At 37.5% G+C, this 26,905-nt stretch overlaps 1 protein-coding gene across 4 annotated transcripts in view; it reads left to right on the forward strand.

Moving 5' to 3' along the window:
• LOC133523809 (mitochondrial cardiolipin hydrolase-like) overlaps positions 1-26,905 on the forward strand; it is a 267,377-nt gene that overhangs the window by 182,336 nt on the left and 58,136 nt on the right. For 3 of the 4 annotated variants that reach the window (XR_009800282.1, XM_061859548.1, XM_061859547.1), the window contains one exon: positions 18,039-18,067. The exons of the other annotated variant lie outside the window; for it this stretch is intronic. The gene's annotated coding sequence lies outside the window, so the exon portion shown is untranslated. The remainder of the gene's footprint in view (positions 1-18,038; positions 18,068-26,905) is intronic. 4 annotated transcript variants of the gene reach the window in all.

Raw genomic sequence — 26,905 nt, forward strand, 5'->3', positions numbered from 1 at the left:
AGTTTTATCTTTTACTAAGATGTACCAATAAAGATATTCTTTTTATCAGTGGTGTAGAGAGGGTTTACCTAGATAGAATGGGTTGAAGTATACAAAGGTGTGAAATGGGGATTTAAGGTGGCCTTTCTACTACTAAGACAACCAATGCTATTGGTTGAGTGTAATCTAGCGGAGCGGAGAAGACAACCTATGCCATTGGTTGATTCCTGTACGTCTCCTCTCATCTCCGCTTATCTCCGCCTTGTAGCGTAAAGTAGCGGAGATTGTAATGACTCCTACGCGGACAAAATTGTTATTGTACTTCTTATTATAATCGTTAATCGTTTGGACAGAGCTCAAAAATGACCCCAAGGAAATTGTGCCGCGAGTGACTCATCTGTACTGCGCAGATGTTGACAACGTCAAAAATTGTAATGACGCGCAAAAGATTTGACATACTCATAGAATTTCATTTTAGTCAATCATATCATTTGTTGGCCAGTCACAACTTTTTTTAATAGCGGGAAATATTGGGTAATATTCAAAGCTGCAGGCGGGGTATACTTATGGAGAAGGAATAACTTTCAGCGATATGTGTCAATGTCAGAAATGAATTGAGAGATTCGTCTATACATATTTTCCCTCGCTGGTCCCACTGAGATCTTTTGTTGTGCAAAAGCGCCCTAATGATGTTCCATTATGCTAGTGTATGCCGTAACGTTCACTTACTCGATGTGTTTAAGCTGTTTTTGTGCCGCGGAACGTGTAAGCAAAGATAGATAGATAAATCCTTTATTTGGCTGTGGAGTTGTAGCGCGCAACTCCATAGTTGAAGTCAGGCTAGCAGGTTTGGCGTACATATTCGACCACTTCAGCAGCCGGGGCATCGTGACGCAGGCGTGTCACATACAGCGCCTTACTTGATGTTGCAATCTGCAAACTAGAATTAGCCTAATGATGCTCCATAATGCGGAGTCTAATGTCCGTGGTGTATGCCGTAACGTTCACTTACTCGATGTGTTTAAGCTGTTGTTTTGTTGTGCCGCGGCACGTGTAAGCAAAGGATGACGACCCGCGATTGATATTGGAGATACGACCGGCAAAAAGAAAACGCCAGCGCCAGCAGGGTTGCCGATTACTCGGAAAATGTATTTATTTGTAGATAAATGAATAATATTATAGGACAAATTTACACAGATCGACCTAGTCCCACAGTTTCGTATAGGTACATTTGTCTAGCCTACTACGAATCTTCTTCTTCCTCGCGTTGTCCCGGAATTTTTGCCACGGCTCATGGGAGCCTGAGGTCCGCTGGCAACTAATCCGAAGAATTGGCTTAGGAACTAGTTTTTACGAAAACAACTCCCATCTGACCTTCCAACCCAGAGAGTAAACTAGGCCTTATTGGGATTATCCGGTTCCTCCCGCGACCTCTGGATTAAACGTCGCACGCTCTTACAGCTAGGCCACCAGGGCTCCAGTTTGTCTTAGCCTACGAATGCTCGTTTGAAACTAACGGAACCAAAGAAAATATATTGTTTGTCTATACGATTCTCTAATATGTTTTTCTATACGATATCATATACCTATTCTCAGCTTTATATCTAATAGTGTTCGACCGAAGTTTCGGCTTCGGCTAATAAACTGTCCAACCTTTCGGCTGCACCGAAACTTTACAAGATTGATTTTGTGGTAATGTCCAACCGAATTTTTCGGTTTGGTTTCGGTATACAAATTATGTTTCGGCCGAAACTAGACCAAAACCGAACCTACGGTTTCGGTTTCGTTCGGCAGATAATCGCGTCTTTACTATTAAAACATCTGTCTCATAAATACTTAAGGCGCGTGGCAACCCTGATAACGGAATAAGTGCAAAATCACGGTTGACCTAGGAAGCGGTTGCTAACTGTACGACTAAGCAAGCTGGTACTAACCGTACTAATTGCGGACGCATCCGGGTACAACACTAACACTGCAACTATCTTTCATGAAAATGTCGAGGTGAAACTCATTTTTTATTAAGTTTATTGCATGCACGCACAAATTTAAGGGTGACCCGGTGAAAACCTTCACTTGGTCCATTGCATTGAGGGGTGCAATCTCGGTCTTGTACTATCCATTCTGCCCTGAATAACAAGCCTCTTCATTCGTCTTCCCTGCGCGTAACGTGACCGTAGTAGCTAAGGATGCGAGAGTGAACGATTGCAGAAAGTCTTTGTTTAACCTCGAGCTCCTGGAGAATAGATATATTTAGTGCGACGCCGAGTCCACGATATAGGTGAAACTCACTGAAAGTAAAAGAAGAAAAGTGGAAATATCTAGAACAAGAGATATTTTTTTAATTGATGTTACACAATATACATATATAATGATATAGAATGGTTAAGAGAGGAAAATAAATATAGCATAATGGAAGTAAAGAACAAATTAAAAAAAATACTTTTAGATAATTTACCTTGACCTCAGCTACCGTGTATTATTATTATTATTAGACTTGTTGTTTTTGCATAGTCTATCTTCTTGTAAAATTATGTACTTGTATAATTTAGGGCATGTAAGCATAGAATGATAGCAACTTAATCCCTTAACGTGTCATAAAAAAATATAGTTTTAAATTTGAACTCAAATAGCTGTCAATAGAGTAGAAGATTATATCAGCCATATACGAGTATATAGGTTGCATATGCGGTAAGGGGTTAAGTACGGTACCTTTTTAGGTGCATAAAAATGTAAAAAATGAGCGCTGTCTCGCCAACAAACCGCATAAGCAGTTTGGCGAGTAACTTTAAAATTGATTATGTATATGTGCCTTTGAAAAATAAATGAAAAAAAAAAAAAAAAAAACAAACAAGCTCAAGAGATGGGCTTAGTTTTTAATTTTTACGCGTTTTAATCAAGGGCAAATATATTGAATAAAATCAGATGGAAACTAGACTGTAGTTTGCATGGACAGACTCCAACCAAAACATTAAGTTGGCTCGCGGGAAAAAATCTAACAAAAAAACATGTAATTTTTATTTTTCAGCTGTATATCGTTACCCCGCATACTATAGCCGTAGAATTTTAGTATAAAATAGTTGGTGATATAGCCGAGGGATCTGATCAGCTAAATTTTAAACGGAAGTATATGTTCATTGATAAAACACGCGGAATTTCCATTTATTCCAACGCGACGCGCAACGCGTTGGAAATAACTCTGCAGCTACCGAAATATATGTTACACTGTTCGCTTACTATAAGACGCGCCGTACACTTATTTGCCACAATCGTTAAGAAAGTACGTTTCCAGTATTATATTCTAGCTTTACAACTAGGAACTTGAAAAAGTCCAAAAGTCCACTCCGAATGAATGAAACTAATTCGCTATGCTGTGCAGAGATCCATTAACATACAGTCACGTATCGTCCGTTCGGTGTTAGGACGTGACTCATCCGAGCTGCGTAGATTTTTTGGAATGTCCTGCCTTGCTCCGATGTCCGGAGGCCTTAAAATGTATACATGATTGCTTGCTAATAATGTATATAAATGTGTGAATGTCTCATTGAGGCAAACGATGGTGCGCCGTAAGTTTCTACTTAATTACTTACTTAAGTAAAAGTAAACTTAGTGTGCTCACTCCATATTTACATCAGTTAACTTACTTAATAAATAATAATAAGTAGTATGAGAGGTATGGTTCGAATGAAGCGATTCAAATAATAGTGATCGAACTTCACTTCAAGAAGTTCGTTTGATCATCTATTATTAACTTTTAAACTTAGTGACCTAAACGTTAGGCAATCTGCTTTCGTATGTCCGGAAGCACTCCTCTACAGGTTCTCCTCAACCGATTGTCGTGAAAATTTGTGAGCAGGTACACTAGTTAAATAGAAATCTTCTGTCGTTTAATTTTTTTAGAAATTTTCCAAATGGTGGAAAAAGTAGTAGTATTTTATGTTTTTAACTTTTTTAAGCTTATGAATCTTAACGCGAGGTCTACAGCTCACAGAGCCACTAGTTATAAATGAGTTTTTATTTTTGTATGTATTAAGTTAGCACTTTAAGCTTTGGTACTTATTTCTCCATGGTTTAGGAAAGACGCGTTAAATACACATTACACTACCGAGATACAACCAAGTACCAACCCTCAGTCGATCGATCATTATATCATTATACTATCTATAGTTCGCGTCATCCACGATGACGCGCAGATTTGTCAAATCTAACCTTTAACAATATGACAATAGGAGTCTAGACACGCGTCATCGTGAATAACACGATGTATAAATGAGCCTTGAATTTACTCGTGTGAAGGTTTCGAGAATGTATATTAGTAGATATAGCCGCGGAACCAGCTACTAACAACTGGGGTAATACTGAAAGTTCTTAAAGTGAGCCACTTGGTTGCTTTTTCATTAATCTTACGTATGATAATAATCTAGAGAGAAGTGTTTCAATAGTGATTCTCGTAATTAAAATGGCTGCTGTGTGTTTAATAATAATAAGTTACAAAAAAGTCGCATGTCAGCAGATTCAGACAACCTTAGGTATCTTAGGTACATGCACACGTATACACCAGACAACATGAATCGTAATAGAAACCATACAAAATCACTGAGGGCCCAAATTCAGAAAAGTACAGTCAACAGTAAAATAATCATTTGTATTGATTGTGACTGTTCGCGGCATAGCATTTTACAAGTCAAATCGTACCTATGTTTATTTTAACTTTGCTGCTGAATAAAATGGGCACCGCAGCCTATGGACGCTCGCAACTCTAAAAGTATCATGCAGGCTGTACACACGTTGAGACACCCCGAGACAGGCCAAGAACAAGTGTGTACTGACTGCTCCCTGCTGTCTGTGTGTGTGTGGGCTCGCTCTTCCTCGTCTAGTCGAATCGGAGCGGTGCCGAGACTCTCAAGCTCTCTACCACGGACCTAGAATACTAAGGACTTAGTTTCGCTAAAACACAACTAGGATTCCATCATCCCCCAATTTTCTAATATTTACGCGTGACACACACACACATTGACAGTTATCTCTATGGCCTCATCCACCAATCTGCCGTCAGTCAAATTGAGATGTCACTGCATTCATTGTTCGAAGAAAAAATTAAATACGCTGTTGTAAAAAATTATACCGATCGAATTAAAAAAAATAGACAAGATCAATTTTCATAGATAAGTTAATCAATTATCACGTTATTTTTCGTAAATACGATATTAATCCACGCAGTTGTACCTAAAGTGGAGGGCGCTTTCACTTTTTTGCCATACTAAATTAAACCTTATCACCGAGATAGAAAGGTGTTCGTACTAGACTAGAGAAAATGTACTCAATCCGCCTAGGTATACATTCGTGACATGCAAACATTAAAACCGTCCGCCATCGCAGTGTTACAGCTGGTCGCCAGTGGCGCGGCCTCTGTCAAATTGTTCCTCTATGCTCTCGACGAGTGTTTACAGCCGGCATCGTGTTGGTGATCCTTTATATTTACGAGTAGGTAACTTTCGCCCGGCACGAGGCACCCTAAAAGGCGTAGTACCATTTTTTGACATCCATTCCCGTCATGCCTTTTATGTTCGGGAAGTACATCCGCCCCCGAGCTTTATGACGAGCGTGGGCGGCGGTCAAGGCCGGCCGGCGCCAAGGTCAGTCGCGATGTCAAACTAGTTCGCATTAAAGTTCCCATTTTACGTACGAATTTGAGTCTCATGACTTTGGTATTGATATAGAAATTTGATCCCCGAGAAAACATCATTCAAGGAATTAAATTTCAGTACCATTTCGTACCTAGTCACAGGGACAATAGTAGGTATGAGGTTCTTCTTGTTCCTTGCGTTGTCCCGGAATTTTTGCCACGGCTCATGGGAGCCTGGGGTCCGCTGGCAACTAAGCCGAAGAAAAAAAGCGACTGCCATCCGACCTTCCAACCAAGAGGGTAAACTAGCCCTTATTGGGATAAGTCCGGTTTCCTCACGATGTTTTCCTTCACCGAAAAGCGATTGGTAAATATCAAATGATACGTCGCACATAAGTTCCGAAAAACTCATTGGTACAAGCCAGGGTTTGAACCCGCGACTTCCGGATTGCAAGTCGCATGCTCTTTCCTCTATGCCACCAGCGCTTGGGGCGGATGTAGGTACTTACTTCCCATAACAGGAATAGTATGAGGTTCCTAGCGACTTTAATATTGATTGTCACTGCAACAAGGTACGAAATGGTACTGAAATTGAATTATTTGACTGTACGAAGATTCATTTTCCCTCGTTGTCCACAAACTTTGGACCTCTGGCAATTAATGTCACAATTAAATAGTGTAGCACAGAGTAAATAGACACCCCTAAATACATTCAGGAAATGTGTGAGGGAAGTAATATAAAGTGTTTAAAGGTTACATTTGGATATAAGATATAGGAGCAGACGAATCGCCTGATGGTAAGCAATTGTCGTCGCCCATGGACACCCGCAACACCAAAAGGGTTGCAAGCACGTTGCCGGAGTTTATGACGGGAGCACGCTCTTGTCTTGAAGGTTTGAAGATACGAACGTATCGGTCCGGAAATACGGTTTAGCAAGGCAGGAAGTTCCTGGAGAAACGCACAGCTGAGAACAGCCAACCATCTAAGTGACGAAGATAGAAGCGCTAACGCTTCTTCAGTACCTAAGTAAAAAGCTACGCCACAAGCAGTCACAATTACGAGGGCGGTATCACTGTCAATCCGTAAAATGAGTAAATATTTTCGCGAAAGCAATGCGGCAACAACGGCCACGAGGAATCAAGGATATTGACAAAGACGTGGCTTCAACGCTGCCGTAGGTAAAGTGCTTTAGTTGCCATCACAATGTAACATTAATCATTGACCTGTAACATCAATAATATGATTGATTAAGCAGCATCCATCAGAGCGCGGCACTTACGCAAATGATTAGTAAGTCCGAGGCAGCCGCGACTGCATAGCTGGCAGAAAAAACATGCCTGATTACGAAGGTGGAATCTCTCCTAGTGAGAAGGTTAAACCACGCTTCATGGTATACAACTACTCCTTCACCCAGGGTCTTCTTCCAGTGATCTTTTCCCCATTCGGTGGAATCGATCCGGACGGACTACATGTCTCGCTTTGCACTATCCTGAAAATGAATTAAAATAGTCGAAATAGGCTAGCCGGTGGTTTATAAATGTATATACATGCCCCGCCTCTGGTATATACGTAGACGTAGAAGTTATTTTCACTGCAGCCTTGGCACTAAATTATCGGCTGCCGGAGTTCAAGGCTGGTCATTCGTATCGGATTATGCTAAATGCCAACGGGTCAACCGTTTATAATACTTTTTTATTTAAAAAAAAATATATCAAATATACATTTTAACAATAAATAATTTTGTTATAAATGTATCAACCATAGCTTTTCTAAGATTCTTTCTACCCGACTGCGATTAAGACAAAAGGGTTGTACCTAGTTTTAGTAAGTAGACTATGTTATATATGTATGTAACAATGACGATATTTATGAAAGCTTCATGACCGTAATGATTATATACACATCTATAAACTCGCATTTCTCACAGCAATTTGGTGGCAGAGATGTACTTACGATTCCCACCGACCGCCTGGAGTCGTGCTGCGCCGGAGCGCATTTTCAATGTGCCTATAGATTATGTATAGCAGAAACAATAGAGTCGGTCCGGAGCCGTCCGCGACCGCGAGGAGCCGATCGGCTTGCAGCCGTACGAATGTGAAATGCGCTCCGCCCATTTGGTGAGAATCGTACTTTAAAGTAAATATATATATAGACATATTAGTTGAGTTAGAGGTAATAAATGACTAATATCAGTACAAACTATTGATTTCAGTTACCTAATAACTGGGATATGGATTTTAATCAACCATCTATCTTCCTTTAAAATTAACAGTATTGATTCCTTTAAACCAAATAGATTGCCACTAAAAGTCTGCTAAATTTCTGACGTAACAATGTGTAAGCTATGTTGTATAAAAACGTCGATCATTTTCCCTGTATACGATGTGAAACGTGAGATCATTTTCTATTTAAGCAAATCCAAAAGGTTCCTGAGATGAAAGAGGATAGGACAGTTCAGTTAACGCGTGGGACGAGCGCCCTGATTACGTCTGTTCACATATAACGTGCGAATAAGTATAATATAAGTTAAGTAGGTTAATGCGGGAAAATTTACACGCTGTAAATAAATTATGAATATTTATTTAGGACATGGCTGGTAAACATGTTTAGCATAAGTGACCTCGTTGTCGGCTATATATAACCATATATGGATGTGGAGGACTTAAGTCTTTATTTTAAAACTTTATTTTCAAATTTGGCAATCTTACAGAAATCAACCCAGTCCCACAGTAAGCTCAATAAGGCTTGTGTTCTGAATAGGCACTAGACAACGACATATCATCATCATTCGCTTGCCCTTATCCCATTCATTTGGGGTCGGCGTAGCATGTCTTTTCCTTCCATATCTTTCTGTCACCCGACAACGACATATATAGTGTAAGCTTATGTTTATTAATAGTCATATTTTGACTAAATGAAACTCGAGTGGGTTCCCCTAGTGTGAAAATATGGAACTAAAATGTTGTCCAAGGTTTAAATATATACTTTATAAACATATTAAATAATGAATGTACCTAATTAATTATAAATATTGTTATACTAATTTAGAAATACTACATACTCATATTCAATATTCATTTATATATTGTACAATAGTTAATACTGCTAATGAAAATAAAGTAATGTTATTGACTTGGGATTGGTTGCCAGTTCCTATTCGTGCTCTTTTATTGAAACAAAGTGGGTTGATCGAGTTTTGAACTGGTAACCGATAACAAGTCCGAGCGGCATTCGGTGCTTGGATTCCGAGGTGTAAACAAGTGTTTCAAATATAGTTAGTTGAGTGAAAAACTGGTTTGATTACTTCGATTTAGCCTAACACGTGAAATTGGGTCATATGCGGTAATGGTTTAACATATTCAGAAGTGGGATCAATTTAACGGTACGTGTTACTTTTATTTCAATATATTAGCATGTTTTACTTTACAATTAATACTGTTGGAAATAGGCCACAAACATAAGCGCCTGCAGTTTTACCACATGCAACGCGACGCAGCGCGTGAGAGTAAATCAGGACTTTTAGGTACATTTTCTTGCCATATATACGCGGCTAGCAACGTTCCATATTAATCTTGTTTTAAAGTTTTATAGTTAGTAATTTCGTTCGATTTCTATTAACAATTAATTACCGCTACTGCTTATGGGGGGTGGTGATTACATTATTAATTGAATATTTATTGTAATTAAATCTGAATGCAGTATCAAAATGATTATTGTAGAAATTGTAACCTTCAATTCCACTGTAAAAAAAAAAAAAAAAAAATTACAGTTACAAGGAAAGTGATGAGTGATGACTGATTATTTGAAAGTCAATATAGACTTGTGCCTCGTATTAGTGTATATTTTAAGATATAATTCAGACCAGATTACTTAATTTACTTTACTATTATTATTATGTTATTGTAACATGAGTTTAGCGCTTCATTTTGTTTTCTCTAATTATTGATAATGTTAACATAAGAAGTGTTTTCAGTAAAGCAAAGCAAAGTAGTCAAATGTAAAGTAGGGTCAGATGTAAAGTAGAGTCAGATGTAAAGTAGGGTCAGATGTAAAGTAGAGTCAGATGTAAAGTAGAGTCAGATGTAGAGTCAAGTGTAAAGTAGAGTCAGATGTAAAATAGAGTCAGATGTAAAGTAGAGTCAGATGTAAAGTAGAGTCAGATGTAAAGTAGAGTTAGATGTAAAGTAGAGTCAGATGTAAAGTAGAGTCAGATGTAAAGTAGAGTCAGATGTAAAGTAGAGTCAGATGTAAAGTAGAGTCAGATGTAAAGTAGAGTCAGATGTAAAGTAGAGTCGGATGTAGAGTCAAATGTAAAGTAGTCAAATGTAGAGTCAAATGTAAAGTAAAATAAAATGTAAAGTAAAATGTAAAATAAAGTAAAATATAGATTGTTATGAACATATCATGTCCTCGCGTATTTTGGTTACAGTTACAAATGAATGACGACGATCAGGCACTACCGGCTGAGGCCCAAGCTGAAGCAGCCGATGAAAACTCAAGTCTCGACGGTGGTCGCGGGCGTAGCATACAACGGACTCCACGAAGACGAGTGCTGCGGAGTCCTTCACCACGGAGGGTACGGCGCCAACGTTCACCATCAACGAGGTCACGCTTCCATTTACGCCGGAGTCGTAATCGAAGTCGGAGCCGTGCCTTTGCTAATGAACGAGGAAGCGGAAACAACGCCGATCAACGGGAACCACGGCTTCGCAGTAGATCCAGGGAACCACTACGACGCCATGACCGATCCAGAGAACCATCGCGACGACGAAGCGGATTCAGGGTGTCCCCTCGACAACAGCAATCTTCAACTACCGAGGACACATCACGTGAGTTTTTGTCTCAATTTACAAAGCTGTTAGACAATCTTGGATCCTCTCGTAGGGGTACCTAATAAGGAAACTTTTTCAAACGTTAACGTAGTGCCAGAATTTGACCCTTCATTAAAAAAAACCAAACTATTAGAAACTGGTTAACAAAGGTTAATGAATGTGCCCAGTTGTATGAATGGTCAGAACGTCAAATAATACATTATGCCTTACCAAAGTTGGTGGGCGTCGCAAAAAAAAAAAAAAATGGTACGAGGGTCTACCAACTTTGTTATATTCATGGTCCGAGTGGCAAGCCAAACTTAAATCTGCCTTTCCTTCAGAAGAAAATTATGGACAAATGTTAACAGACATGTTGGCTAAGCAGGCTAAGTTTGGAGAGTCACTCGAAGAATATTACTACGAAAAAGTTGCCTTATTAAATCGTTGTGACATAGTAGGGAAAAGGGCGGTTGAATGTATCTTATATGGTATAGACGATAGGTCGGTGCGTCTTGGAGCAGAGGCAGCACACAAAGAGCATATAATCACTACGTTTTAAGAGACGGGACTTCCATACTAGCGAGTGGAATCAGTTTGTTTCGCAAATCATTACCAAAATGTACGACAAAGAACTGTCAAAGAACCATAGTACCAACGTAAGCAATTTAAATAGTGTAGTACGCTACACGCTTGCGTTTCTTATCGATATCGATAAAATGGGAAGGGTTGAAATATAGACTCTTGTCTACAAATTTTGTACTCTAAATCAAGTTAGGATCGAGTCCACATTTAAGTTGTATCTTATATAGTGGATAGTTCTATGAGTGGACTAATACGTGGTCGAGCTTAAAGTGGACCCGATTTTTTTAAGAACACCTTGTTGTTCTTCACCACTAGGAAGGATCAAAGTAGCACTTGTAGGAGGGATCACTTTTTTTCCTCTTTTTGCATACTTCTTAGGTTAAATTATTTAATTTAATTAACATTAAATAAATTAATTTAATTTATTTATTTTTTATTTGTACCATAATAATTTCCTCATAGGTGATGTAAAAAGCAGTATGTAAATTTATCACGTGGTAGCAAAAATAGTACCACCCTTAGGCGTTAACACTTGAAATCTCTCACTACGCTAGGATTCTATTTTAGAATACCTCGTTACACTCAGAATGTAATTATAAAATCCTTCACTATTTTATTTTTATTAAAAGCACTATTTTCAAAATGATCTGCAGATACATGTTTCAATAAATGCAACTTTTCTATGGGAAGATGTATCAGGTCTTTGTTCCCAACAAATTTGACCAACTGCCTGCATCTGAAAACATACAGCCTTGGTTATGTACAGTTTATATTCCAAGTGTTAACTATTATTTAGCGCTAATATGCATCTATAAATCATGTTTTTTTGGCATCCAATTATCAACAACCCTTTATCAATGCTCTAACTTTTTATGTATTAATATTGTTTATCATGAGAACCGGTCTGGCCTACTGGGCAGTAACCCTGCCTATGAAGTCGATGGTCCCAGGTTCAAATCCTGGTACGGGCATTTATTTATGTGATGACCATGCGTATTTGTTCCTGAGTCATGTGTGTTTTTTATGTATTTATATGTATATATCGTTGTCTAAGTACCCACAACACATGACTTATTGAGCTTCCTATGGGATTAAGTCAATTTGTGTACTAATGTCGTATAATATTTTTTATTGATTAACAAAAAGAGAGATTAATTTACTTACATTTCAGATTAATATATTAAATAATTACTAGATTAAAAAAAAAAAAATATGTTAAATAATGACCATTAATGCATAGATGATAGATAATTTTCCACTGAAAATCTTCGACGAATTAATTTTGTGTCATATTGCATGAAGTTCCCAGGAAATTTCACATAATTTTATTTAATTACTTACACTGATATATAAATAAACATACAATTATCGATAGTTTTAGTACATCCCTAGTTCACAACAAAAAAAAACATAAAATATCAAATTTTCGATGTGTTTAAAGCCTGCTGCACCAAAATAAGGTAAAAAGTATCTAAAGCAATACGTACCGGTCTTTATCCAAGGGAAATTTCGCCATAAAATCCCTTTTTTTTTTCGTGATTTTCTCGAGTGGCTCGCTTGCCACATATTTCACACTTAGTAAACCGTTTTCTCGGTGGCATTGTAACAAAGTCGTTCTTTACTCCGATCACGGTTCACTATTATCGATATTTTCACTAAATAATAAAGAAAATGCACGAAATACCAGAACAAAACATTGAAGCCTTCATAACAAACAAAACAATTAGGCTGACAGTTGACTTGATGTAAACTTGACAGAATAAATAGCACTGACGTTTTATTTTTCTTCGTTGGCAAAGATTTGCGAAACAAGTTCCATACAAAACTTATTTTGTTCCTAGTTGCGTCAGCCTGGCAGCACAGTTCACAGATACGGATAAGCTTTTGGCATATTTACGTAATGCAAAAACAGGGCCCGTTAGATACTTTAATCATTCAAGTAAAAAGATTCGGGAGATCAAGCCTAATACTACTGCAGGAAGTACAAGTAAGGATAATACTCGTACTAATATACGTTGCTATAATTGCAGAGAAGGTGGGGACCCCTTGTCAAAGTGTCCTAAGCCTATAAAAAAATGCAATAAATGCTCGTTGATCGGTCACACTGACTGAATGTTTTCGCCCCGGGAAAGAGTAAGAAGCTAATATCAAAATGTTTAGGTCCGTACAAAATTGTTGGGGTAATGTGTAACGACAGATATTCAGTAGAAGATACTCAGATTACGAGGCGTAAAGGGAAGGCTATCTACAGGGGTGTATATCCAGTAGAAAAGATACACCCGTGGTTACATTTCAAAAGGTCAGAAGATGACACGAGCTCAGAAGAAATGGAAGAGGATGATGTTAGTAACAGTAGTAACACAGCCATAGATATAACGGATGATATATTAGAGGTAGGCGGAATTTAGGAATCATGATCCAAGAGTAAAAAAAATACTAATAATAAACAGCTGTAAAATGAGATAAAAGCCACGAAAATAGTGTCACGGATAGAAGGATGATTAAATATAATTTAAAATGGTTATTGGAAGGATGTTAATCTTTTTTTTTCAGAGAGATAATGGAAGGATGTTAATCTTTTTTTTTTTCAGAGAGATAATGGAAGGATGTTAATCTTTTTTTTTCAGAGAAATAATGGAAGGATGTTAACCTTTTTTTTTTCAGAGAGATAATGGAAGGATGTTAACCTTTTTTTTTATTTCAGAGAAATGATGGAAGGATGTTAATTGGTTTTCAAAGGAATGATTAAAGGTTATTTTTGGAAGGTGTGGTTAAATATTATGTGATGAGATATTGGAGTAATTGATGGTATATGTTATCAAGGTATATATTTATTATGTTATTAATAAATAATTTTTGGAAGTCTTAAAATTTTTGGCTAGTAAGATATTATAAAAATAAAGGATTTTTATAGTAGTATAATGAATTGGAGAATAAATTAATACACAGGGTTACTTAAATTGTATGTAATGCAAATACATGGGAAAGAGAGGATTCACTATTGAAACTTAATAATAGTTCATGAGATATTGTATAATTAATCAGATGAATGAGACAATCCGTTAATTAATTAAGAGATGGTCATGTTTTATTGATTGGAAACATTTTATCACACATGGGGACTTACACGAGGTCGTGACATGATTTGTCAGGATGGACGAATCTGTAAGCTTATGTTTATTAATAGTCATATTTTGACTAAATGAAACTCGAGTGGGTTCCCCTAGTGTGAAAATATGGAACTAAAATGTTGTCCAAGGTTTAAATATATACTTTATAAACATATTAAATAATGAATGTACCTAATTAATTATAAATATTGTTATACTAATTTAGAAATACTACATACTCATATTCAATATTCATTTATATATTGTACAATAGTTAATACTGCTAATGAAAGTAAAGTAATGTTATTGACTTGGGATTGGTTGCCAGTTCCTATTCGTGCTCTTTTATTGAAACAAAGTGGGTTGATCGAGTTTTGAACTGGTAACCGATAACAAGTCCGAGCGGCATTCGGTGCTTGGATTCCGAGGTGTAAACAAGTGTTTCAAATATAGTTAGTTGAGTGAAAAACTGTGGTTTGATTACTTCGATTTAGCCTAACACGTGAAATTGGGTCATATGCGGTAATGGTTTAACAATAGATTGATAAAGATTAGTGCTTTAATACATAAAACACATCCAAAACTTTGGAACAAATAAATATCTGTGATAAATACCCAAATGCCCTTACCAGGATTCGAACCCGGGACCTTCCGCTTCGTAAGCAGGGAAACTACCGACAAGGCTAGGAGGCTGGTGGACCTATTGTGATGTAATTTGTTGAAAACATTGATGATATCTTTGACAAATACGAATTTTAATTTGTTATAGGTACGTTAATCGCATGATATATTGTTTGTCATGGCTTGCTAAAACATTCATCGTCGTCGCGAGTCTAAGTAAATAGGTACCTCCGGTTCAGAATTTCGTTATTCATAAAGAAGCATATTAAGATTGTTCGAAAGGCCATACACCGTCATTGATTAATAATTTTGACAAGTGGTTGTCAGCCATGAAGTCACTTTGATATACGCTTGTATCTCTGACACAACCCACTGTTTCCGCATAAAAATATATTTAAATAGCCAAACACGTGATTCCCATTAATCCGAGGAACCAAACTGATTGATGCAAGCATTTTTCATGACGGCAATAAAGTGCTGGCTATTCTAAACATGTTGTAGAATTTATTCACCCCTACCGTCTCATTGCCAAAAATAATATACCGCAGGAAAAAATGGCGGCACAGAGGATTCACGAGGGTTCTAAGTGCCGAATCAAAATGAGGAATGGAGTCGATGATGGCTGACTGATGCCAATCATTCTTCAAGTGTTTAGGGGTGGAGTGACAGGAAATTTTCAATAATGGGTGCAGTATGCAAATAAGGGATGAAATAGACGAGGGAAGATTAGTACAATTATACTCGTAGTTGTCGTGTTGATGGAGATGACGGGAAAAATGCAGTTGTGAAAGCAAGAAACCGCCTCTAGTTGGTTTGCAATATTATCTTAATTACTAGAATCAGGCGTCTCAGGAAGCTCTAAGTAGCTGGCGTTCTGGTGGCTTGTTACTTAATTTCCGTCTTTAGGTTAGAAAACTTTCCCTTTTTCTCGAAGTCTGTTTTTGCCTTCACTACCACAAATTTGACCCATGCATATCTGCCACTTTTTATGACTACTATTTTCAGTTTACTAGCATATCATCATGACGAATCCTTGAATGGAGGCCCAGAGCGAACACCCAAGGGAGCGGTAGACCACCGCAGCGCTGGGTGGACGTCATCCGACGACACAGGACGGGACGCGATAAGTCGAGCACAAGATTGACAAGAGTCGAAGAAGAGGAAAGAGGAATATATCCAAGATGGATCACCAACAGGCCACCATGAGTCCACTGTTTCCCCTACGGATCTCCAAACCACAAGCGGTGCAAATGTAAAGCGGCCCAGTATAGCCACTGTCTTGTGCCAACATACAGTACATCACAGTTCAAGGCCGGTCGGGCCTACGCAATGCTCAAATCAGACTCAGTATCCAACTATTCCAACACGCGCCCTCTCGATCTTACTCATCAGACTGACTAAGTGTGAAAGATAAAGATTATAATTTATAGACTAGCGTAAAAGGGCATTAAGCAGTTGTTAATCATTTCTGCGTATAAACTGGTTGCTGATTTGTTGAATTAATTGAGGCGTAGAGCCCTTAGCATCGCCCTTGATGAGATTCGCAGGATTTTAGGGGCCGAAGCCAAAATGGGCCATTTAAAGTTAGACAATACCCTTTTTTATTTGGACTTTTTTATGTTTTTCCTACTCAGAATCACGAGGCCTTTTGATCTTCATACGAGAAAAAAATGACCCAAGGGTTTTATATCCACTCCATTACCGTTTTTCAGAGTTTTTGTATGACAATAACCGATCGAAAATGCATGAAAATTTTATTTTAGATAAATTCTACTTTTCCATTATTTTTAATCAATCTGTTGTTGTTTTTGAAACTGTAAAATTCACGCAATAAATCCAGACAGACAGATGTAGCCCATCAACATGTAAGGACCACCCTCACATACTCCTACTGTCCGAACCCATTTGTCCCACTTGTATTTATGCGGGATCTCCCCGGCCCACCGCTCAGCCGCATAATCAAACGCTTGTCTTGTCACGTTCAGATTTATATACGTGAACACGCCTTTCTCTAGAAAAAGGTTCTTGTTACTGTAATGTTAGCGTTTTACTTGGGATTTCTCTTAAAATATGTATGAATTGTTTCATTATAATACTCGTAGCTTGCCTCGTCCAAATGTCTGCATTTGCAACGTTATCTAAATAATAAGCATTCGTTACATCACTTGCCCTACAAGTAAGTAGGTTAGTACAGTAAGTACCCCAACTTAAGTAAATAATTTACTTACGTTAGTGCACCCGACTGTATTAGGTAGATTCAGTAAATTACCAAACAATAATGCCTTTTTATTCCTTCAACTATGTAACATATGTCATCATCACATCATCCGTCCAGAAGACTACGAATAATTCATAGCGACGCATATTATGTAATAATCAATTAGGTATGCTGCTCATAAACAACAGACGATCGTGTCCGAGCCGAGGAAGTGCTTCCTTCCTTGTCACAATCGCTCCATCACCTCAAAACGAAACTGTCACAAACAACAACCCAGCACATCACAATTATAAACCTAATCGGACTACAATCAGGACTTAAATTGCATTAATCGGCACGTGTTGAATGACCAAGACAAGTTCAAGGGCTATAGTTCATTACACTCGCTGAAGCACTGCCAACTTTTTTGAGTGATCTATTATGATACTGCTATATTAATCCGAGGGAAATGTCTTGTTGGAGCGACGGAAACTGAGCAGGTGTGAGGTTAAAATAAGATATATGCCGCTTTTTGAAAATTAGTGATTTATTACTGTCAGCATGAAAAGTAGCAGATCAGATTATGCGTCTTATACTTACATATAATCACGCCTATTTCCCGGAGGTGTAGGCAGAGACCACGGATTTCCACTTGCTACGATCCTGACTATTCCTGACATACCTCTTTCGCTTCCTTCACTTTTATAACATTCCCCATACACGCTCGTTGGTTTAGGGGGCTCTTGACCTGGCCCTTCGTCAGGATTTTCCCGATTTGATCAGAGAAAGTCTACCGAAGTCAACCCCTTCTAGCTCCCACTTCTACTATTTTCTTGTAAACTGTCTGTTAGCCTGCTTTCACTCATTCTTTCCACGTCCAAACCATCTCAACAGCTTCTTATAGCTTAACAAAAACAGATATCTCTCTATGTGTAGAGAAATACTATCTACTGTGATACTTATAAATGCATAGAGATAATAGTCTATTTGGGAAAGTATTCTAGGGTAGCATATACTTTTGTTGCGTTACTTGATCCGCTAATATTGATGCTGATACAAATCAGCCTGCCTGGATATACTTAATTAATTCTAATCTTTTTTTGGTTTGTTTCAGATTTCAATCCAAACATGTGAATTATTTATGTAAGTACATAAAATTAAACGGCCACGGCCCGATTCGAAGAATGATTAAGACACGCTTAAGATCTTGGAAAGATCTTTAAAAGATCGATAACTAAACGACATGTCATAATTGACGTTTATTTCGATTCCGCTGTGATCCCAATAAGATCTATCTACGATATTTCTAACGTCAAAGTGACATAGGTTGCCCGAATCGAGCTGCTTCTGTCAATTACACGACATACAAACGATTATCTAAATGAGAACTTATCTAATTCAGAACTTATCGTTATCGTATCTCATTCTTCGAATCGGGCCGCAAGTGAATATTATTTATTGTGCACCACAAAGTAAAAAAGAATAGACAATCCTACGAAAAGTCACATTACTATTTCCATACATTATTTAAATTTCGGTTGGCAAATTTCTATCAACGATTTTCATCCGGGGTAGGCCCCCTGATCAGTTTCACTACCTTGATCAGTGGTCACCAATATTAGAACTCCTTAACGAAAAGTTGATCATTAAACCAACATATCTACATATTAGGCGCATGTCTGATTCACACGGTGACCTAAACCGTGGCAAGGACGTCTCGAGACCTACGCAATTGTTTTATGGCCGTTCAACTGTCTTTATTTATCAGAAGGACGTATCTGAAGTGTAATTTACTAATACAATACGACTTTTGTTAAGTAAAGCGCTGGACAGTCCAGTGGCCCCTTTATAACGCCGGTATGTAAACCTCAGATGTAGTAACGGCTAATAATAAATATGTCACTGACATATTCATTACAATTTCCTGATTTGTTTTGTCAAATCTCAGTTCAGAGAAGTCACATGCGATTTTTGAAATTCTCAATACGGAAAATTTTATATTGATTTTTTTACACATTTTAAGAAGGGGCGAAATTAAGCCTACTTATACTATACGAGGCCATATCTTCCGTCGCATCCTTCGTGATATCTTTGTTTTCTTCTAATTTTCTGGCTTTACGCCCCCATCTAAAGGTTTTATTTAATCGTATGTTCAAAAAAGTAGCCCTAATTAAGCCCGTCACAGACGGAGAGATGATATACCAAAAGATATCTTACAGCAAGACATCTTAAGATACCTTGCTATATATAGATAGCTCGGTATATTATGGTATATTTTAGTATATTTCGTTTCTCTCACAATGTAGGTACTAGACTAGACTGACAGCGATATTTTGGTATCGTTGTCGTGTGTGGTGCTTAGCTATTAATACTATAAGATATATTTCGGTATCTCACGGTATATTTATATATTATCGCTCCGTCTGTGACGGGCTTTATGTAGGATAGTAAAGTTGTCGTTTCTTATATGTTCATTCAAATACATCACCGGCGCTTGACGCCCGGTCTGGCCTAGTGGGTAGTGATAGTGATCCTTTTTTTTTCTGACGGAGTGGGAATGCATTTACGCACGGTGTGTGGGACTCGTCACTCCTTTCCCATCTCTTGGCAAGAGGGGTGAGGGGGGAGAATTTGGCCCTACCCACTAACTAAACCCACTCCGGCGTTTCACCCTCTTTGCCGTTTGTGAGGGCGCACTGGGATCAATGATAACATTCACCACGAGTGACAGTGACCCTGTCTAATATGAAGCCGATGGTCCTGGGTTCGAATCCCGGTGAGGACATTTGTTTGTGTGACGAGCACAGATATTTGTTACTGAGACTTGGGTGTTTTTCTATGTATTTGTGTATTATATATATCTTTATCTGAGTGCCCACAATATAAGCCTTCTTGAGCTTACCGTGGGACTTAGTCAATCTGTGTAAGAAGGTCATATAATATTTATTTATTTATTTAAATATGAATCATGTATTCCATTGTAATCAAATCTAACGACAATTTTGAAACACCCGTTTCATCAACGACATCAAACTGTCGAGGGTTATAGCACGTATCATTTTTCCAGTCTATTTGTATCCGGACATGTTTCGCACATGTCTCTGGCTAATACGACACATGATCTATCTATTTCCGCCATCTTTTATCATGGCTGATTAATGTGTGCTATTTAGTGTCATCCCGTGGGACGGACGACAGATGGACGGACGATGGACGGATATTAACGTACATATGCGTACATCATGCGAGGCTGATATGTCACTAATATTAAGTCAATTAATTGTGTGGCACGCTTTGTTGCCTAAATAATTTCAAGGATTAGCTTAGACTTGGCCCAATTATCATAATGACGTTGTGTAACATTTATATTCTTAAATTGTCAGTTGCTGTTTATTTTGTTTGAACTATTGAATGACTTTCGGCCTGGTTCGAAGAATGATTAAGATACGTTTAAGATCTTGGAAAGATCTTTTAACTGAACGACATGTCAAAATTGACGCTGTGATCCACAATAAGATCTATCTACGATATTTCTAACGTCAAAGTGACATTGGTTGCCCGAATCGAGCTGCTTCTGTTAATTATACTTAGAACAGCAAAAATGGAATTATGTCTAGCTTTTTCAAAGAAGCGTAAGCAATGTAATAAATTAACCGAACATTCATCTTAAATCTTTACCAAAAGTGGGTTACAGATCGTTTCATTCACGACCACGCGTGCCTTCACTCGTATTGCCATGTTATTAAAGGTTAGATTTGACAGATCTGCGCGTCATCGTGGATGACACGAACTATATCGATAAAGATAATAAAATTAGCTGGTAATAGAACAGGTGTAAAGACGATTGGGGCGTCCGTTCCTGGAAGTGCTGACTCACGGTAGGTATAAAGTTCGAACGTACATACCAAGTGCATTTGATGTCTCGACACGCAATTCATGCTAATTTATTTGGCTGTGTTAGTGGGTACAAAATTTGGGCTTAATGTTCATTGGCTATTAAAAAAAGATTTTTACTCGTCAGTAGTCAGTCATCCTTAACAGAAAATATGTATTTGCTGTTGGATGATAAAATTAGCTGGTAATAGACCAAGTGTAAAGGCGATTGTGGCATCCGTTCTTGGAAATGTGGCGTCCGCGCTTGACTCACGGTACAAAGTTCAACATATAAATCATCCTAATTTTTTGGAGTGCGTTAGTTTTGAAAAAATAATTTGGCTATTTCGTGGCACTTTATACTTTCTTTGTTTTTGTTATATTATGTAATATAATGTGTCTTGTTTGTGTTTACGAATAAAAATTGTTCTATTCTATTCTATTAAATAAGTCATTTTACTCAATCAAGCGACGAAATAAATATTTGCTGCCAATACGTATTGACGATCGTGATATGAATTCTTATAATTTTGGCTTAGGCAAATTTGTACTGTAATTTATTTATATCATGGAAAAAAAGTTGGTATTTACGATTCACGAAAACATAAAATATTGGCTTTTTCGTGGTGCCTGCGACTTACAGGATGACTTGGTACTAAGTTGTGAAATAGACTATAGAAAATGTGTACCTACTTCCCAAAGTTTCAATTTTTACCCTATCGATCGCGAGTCTTACTTCCCCCTCCCTTCCACGCATTTCGCACATAACCAAAATGCTTTTTGTGTGTATATGCTTTTTTTATCATGCTCTGCTTCTCGACCCGCCAACGAAAATTTAACCATAGGTATGATTCGTCTCAGTTTGAGTGACATATTACTAGGTATCTTCATGTGGTTAGGGTTTTTCAAATTTCTTTTAACGTTCCTCATGTACAGTACATTAAAAGTAAACCGCAGACGTATAAAATAATTTACATATGCTCGGATAAGCACACTTAAACTAAATTTTTAATAAAAAACGACCACAAATTCATTAAGAGTTTTTGTAGGTGCTTTCAAGAAGCTTAACCCCCCCGGACGCTGAGGTCGCAGGTTCAAATCTATTTGATCTGCGTCGGGTCGATGGCCTCGATCATCGGGTACTCATGAGAAATGTTGTGTTGAAAACGTTTTTGCTTACAACCAGTTTGTTTTTTATCAATGTGGTCGTTAAGTGTTAAAATAATGGCTAGAAACTTGGACTTCTGGAAGTATAGCTCGATTCAAGGTAACTAATCGAAAAAAAATCCAAAAAGTAAATAGAGGATGATTGACATCCACGTATAGACATTTGCAGGAGAACCCACTATCTCTGTAGCTGACTGTACCTATGTGTGTTCGTCACTTTTATTTAAATATGATTGGCATCAATAGAAAAACATCGTGAGGAAACCGGCCTAATCCCAATACGCTCTAGTTTTCGCTCTAGTCATATCAGTTGCGAGGTCAGATGGCTGTAGTTTACATACAAATCAGTAAAAACAGAATGTTACTCACACTTTTATTTATACAAATAGAATATAATATAAATAATTTATTCATAAGCACAAACATGATGCAGAAAGTGCCACGAAATTCTCATCTCAGCATGATGCTGGCGATTTCCAGCGCTGATCATCCGATGAGGTCTCATCAAAATATGTTATTCATACAGTTCAGTTCACACACGCCTGGTGTTGTGGTCTTGGTGACTGGATCTTTGGAAGACGAATAACATACTGGAAATTAACTTCGGTCTACCTTAGAATACATTTGTCATTACAATATCCAGTCATCTCGCATAATCAGTTTTCCTTGAACTATCAGCATTAGTCTTAACTTATCATCAATGTGCTTTATGTAGTTACGTTAAGGTTTATGATTAGTCAATTATTAGTATGGACTAAAGAACATATCATTGTGGCTTAAAATGACTCACCGTATAACAATTCATTAATTTACGTATATACAGATGAGTCAAAAGCGAAACATATGTATTGTTACCAACGCGATAATGTTATAGGTAGGCATAATTCATTTAATAAGAATAATAAAGAATAATAATTATTTATTGTCACAAACATACAAGAATACAAAGTACGTTGAATAGAAGAGCAGCAACAATTAAATTAACATAATTTCTTAAGTCTATCCAAATTATGCAAACAATAGTGTGACAAAAGGGATGGACTCGGCATTTGCTGTGTTACAGACTGGCTGTCACAGCGCTGGTTTTCAGTTCACCCCTAATTATAAGTAAATATTAAAATATATATAAGTATTAAAATATATATAAAATATATATATATTTTAATATATTTGTATATTTTAATTGTCAAATATTAAACATGTCTTAACAAATGTAATTTCGCGTTTATTGTATTTTGTATTGTTTATTGCGAATTCCTTTTTGTCCACAAAAGCCAAATACAAGGCGTTAAATATTTTGGCATTAGTCATATTATACCAACCATTATGTACTTTGGCTTTAGTAAAGCTCCAGGCTGACAGGCGTTTAGGTAACGATATATTGACCTGTTTATGTAATAATACATTGTTTTGAATTAAAATAACTGAGACATGTCAAGCCGCTGGTCCGTCGTTCTTCATTCGAACACAATTTAGAACGGCTTATTTCCACCGTCCGTTTGACGGCTTCGTCTGACAACATCAGATACGAAGAACAGCAGATCATAGTGTGAAGTGCATCCATGCTTACATTGTCGACGACGTCCCATGTATGCGCTCCCATTTCATCGTTAATTTGATCGATCACTATCCCTAAGTAGAATTTACTCCTGTCATCTGTACTCCCTGACAAATACGGTCTAGGTCTTAAACTAGAGAATAGACCTTTACTGAGTTAACTTCTTTTTAGGCTCTAGCGTTTTCACCGTCTAGGGTCACCAGATACTTACTGATCAGTTTGTAATTTAAGAGAGATTCTTAACCCATGTTTTTCAATGTCATAGTTTTACGTCACCCCGATTAACGACACGGTTTTATTTATATACACGACTAACAATTCGGATGTATTTTACGCCAATAGCTTTTAACTTGTCAATCACACGCGGGCACGTAACGTCTTCATTATGCTTATTGTGAGTGCTCAGATCAAATGACGTAAACGCCAGCATATCACTTTCAAATTTAAACCTAATATCTTTGTTATAATGTTCAAATTTAGTTGTATCTAACTTAGTTATGTACTTTATTTGGATGTGGTATTAAGCCTACTGTACAAGTCGTTTTACCATCGTTAATCATAACTGTTTATTTTGCTTTCACCGAGTTTATTGAATTAAACTTCAATGCACTAATCAAATTCGTATAAAGGTGTATTTTTATAAACATTTCATTGGCGGCAGTGATTAGCTTTAATCTTCGATTTGTTGATTTTTGATTGCCGCTCGTAAAGTCTACGTGCTTTTGAATGTTTTTCTCTATTAGTTTTTATCGCGTTCTTTGTTCTGGACCCGACTTGGAGGACCAGAGTAGCCATTTTGGAATTTCTTTTATACTCTGGAATAGCCACTTTGTCAGTAGAAAAAGGCGACAAATTAACAAAATGTAGGCGCGAAGAGTTTTCTACTGACGAGTTGAGTGTGTTTGGGTATCATTTTTTTTATTACGAAGGTATTACATATTTGCACGGGTTGAGTCAAATAGATAGGTAGGTTTTTTTTAAAAAACATTGCTTTAATAATTGAGATGTAAACTTTAAGACAGTCAGACGCAAGCATATACGTGTGATCAGATCCAAATAGCTGACTGTAGTTAATACTAAAATTAAGAATGAGTCAATTTATATAATAAAAATAAACAAGTATAACTGCATACGACATACATTAATTGGGTATCAGTTAAAAGATAACAAAATCGAGCAACATTTTTTACTCACTAATCGATTCCCCACAAACGTGATTTCGAATTCAATTACAGCTAAGAAAGTTCATTCTTGGAGGAATGTTAAAGAAAAAAACTCTTTCGATATTCTCTGATCCTTACATGAGATAATCAACCTTTTGTTCGTACAGATAAGGTTTAAAATAAAATTGTAAATAGATATGAGAAATTGGTAGTTGTATGCAGCTACCAATAGGTCAACAACTTTTGACAAAACTGTTACGGAATGCGAAAAGGAGCTGGTTCTTGGAGTGCAGTGATTAGCGAATTATTCGTACGAGAGTGTTAAATTCTTGGAAGTGAGGCCTGTTGCACGCTGCACCGAGCGTTAATTTTTGAGGTCCAACGTACAATCATAATAACAAGTGGCTCTCTGAGCTGTACACTCAATATATTTATCCGCCATTTTGAAAAAAAATCCAAAAACAGAATCGACAAAAAATCTATTCAATCATTAAACCTGCTCACAAAATTTAATGAGAATCGGTTGAAATATGCGACCTGTAGAGAACATCCGGACATTTTTGCCCAAGTTGAAATGTACTTCGCTAACGCTCGATCAGTTAACCTCATATGGATATCTCAAAAATGCGCGAAAACTGAAATAGATATCATACACAAAAAAACAGCTCTGGAGCTGACCGGGACCGGATTCGAACAGACGTCTTCAGCTTTCGCGGCTATCAAAATGTGATTGTCTAACTAACCCTGACTCTATAAGCTAGTTATAGTAATCATCTGTATATATCCATTATGTATATTGTTATTGTAAATAAAGTATTATTTACCTTGACTCTAGATCTGGCTCCTCATGAGAACGAAAAATTCAACATTTGCGAACGAAAAAGATCTAGAAGACCATGAAGATTTATATTTGTGCCTATTAATATTAACGTAGTAAATCAATTAGTGTTCTTTGCATACCGCGCACCAACTTTGCTTCTCTGTTTGGCCTAAAGGTTGACTGATAGAGAATGTCGTGTGACTTTAAGTCCGCCTTTCGTAACTGTATATGTTTTACTGTTTAATAAAGTTACAATAAAATAAATACGTTTTTTACTGATGTTTGGGTTTGCAAACTGACCTTTGGGCATATCTTTGTGTAGTAGGGCACAGCACAGCGTATGTCATTCCAGATCTAGAGCAGAGCCCAACTGGGGATGTACCTCCACCTTATAGAAAATCGCAGCCAAATAACACTAGATGACTAGACCCTACTCATAGTGTTGTGTTCCTGCCGGTGAGTAAGGTTTCCAGAGCTCAACGAGGTTGCGGAGTGTTAGGGTCGGCAACGCGCATGTAACTCCTCTGGAGTTGCAGGCGTCCATAGGCTACGGAAACTGCTTACCGCCAGGCGGGTCGTGCTTATTTGCCGACGTAGTATTAAAAAAAATATCTATCTTATGTCCTATAATATTTATATATCTATATCCAAAGGTCAGATATCAGTTTGCGCGTTCATCAGGTTATCGCCTAAATACGCCCCCAAGCCGAGAGAATTAAGATTCGCCGCAACTAGGCTATTGGTTAAACAAAATTCATGCATGACGCCATCCAATATGTACCACTTCACGGGCGCGCGATACTGCGCACCGCAGAGCCACTGAGTAACGCCACAATGGCGTGACACTGCGACGGCAAGTTTGTTTTTTTTTTTTTATACTACGTCAGTGGCAAACAAGCATACGGCCCGCCTGATGGTAAGCCGTCTCCGTAGCCTATGTACGCCTGCAACTCCAGAGGAGTTGTAGAATGAATTGTTGTTGTTGGTGAATGTATGGTAGCGCGCCGTACTTGCTTAGTGAGTTCGGGCGTAGCGCTGAATGGGTTAAGTAAGTGTAAGTGTGTGTCGTGCGTAAGTGAACTAGATTGTGTGATTATGCTATGGGTCGTCTCCTATAGTTTTAGCATGATAGATGACTTATTGCTTTTATACTTATTAAAAACTATATTAAAATTATTTCTTATCGTAAAATATACAGGTGTTTATAAAGTAGGGGATAGTGCTACCCGGTAAGCAAAATTTGCCTGTATTGGGCAACACCGCTCTTACTTAATTTACAGATTGTTACACGATTTTTTTTTAGGTACTAGTTTAATATAACATTTGTATGCAGTTAAAATCATATATAAACTTATAAAGTAACTACTAGCTTATTAGCCATGCCTTAAACAATTTTTTTG

This window comes from Cydia pomonella, chromosome 12 (genome assembly GCF_033807575.1).
Source record: "Cydia pomonella isolate Wapato2018A chromosome 12, ilCydPomo1, whole genome shotgun sequence".
Taxonomy (NCBI): domain Eukaryota; kingdom Metazoa; phylum Arthropoda; class Insecta; order Lepidoptera; family Tortricidae; genus Cydia; species Cydia pomonella.